The sequence below is a fragment of the Pterocles gutturalis genome, unplaced genomic scaffold (assembly GCF_000699245.1).
Source record: "Pterocles gutturalis isolate BGI_N339 unplaced genomic scaffold, ASM69924v1 scaffold16939, whole genome shotgun sequence".
Taxonomy (NCBI): Eukaryota; Metazoa; Chordata; class Aves; order Pterocliformes; family Pteroclidae; genus Pterocles; species Pterocles gutturalis.
In genome coordinates, this window is record NW_010136085.1 from 819 (window position 1) to 1,272 (window position 454).

A 454-nucleotide genomic window follows, 5' to 3' on the forward strand; every position below is an offset into this window, starting at 1 on the left:
CCCTGGCCAGCCTGCATCACCCCTTTATGTCTAGTGCAATTAAAGCTGGTTTCAATTAGCAGACAGCTTGGCTTTTGGGGTGTTTTGTTTTTTTTTTTTTTGCTTTTCCCCTCATTTCCCATGCCTTTTCCCATCGCGTCTACAGCAGTGAAAGGACAAATCCTGCTTGGTCTCTGCACTCCCAGGACAGGGAGTGCTCAGTCCAGCTGCAGCACTGGGAGGCTATGGCACGGGCATCGTCTGGGGCTGATTGAGCACCAAAAATTTCATCCTGTGCACTGCGCTTGGCAAACTGCTGAGCAATGGAAAGGAGAAGTTTAATGGGGGAAAGGTTGAATGACCCAGGTGCAATCGCCCGTGTTACCTGCGCTGTTTGGAGACCAAATACGGCATAACTGGCGCCTGACTCACCTGCTCCCTCTCTCCTCCGACCTCCAGCCGATGGCTCGGTCTC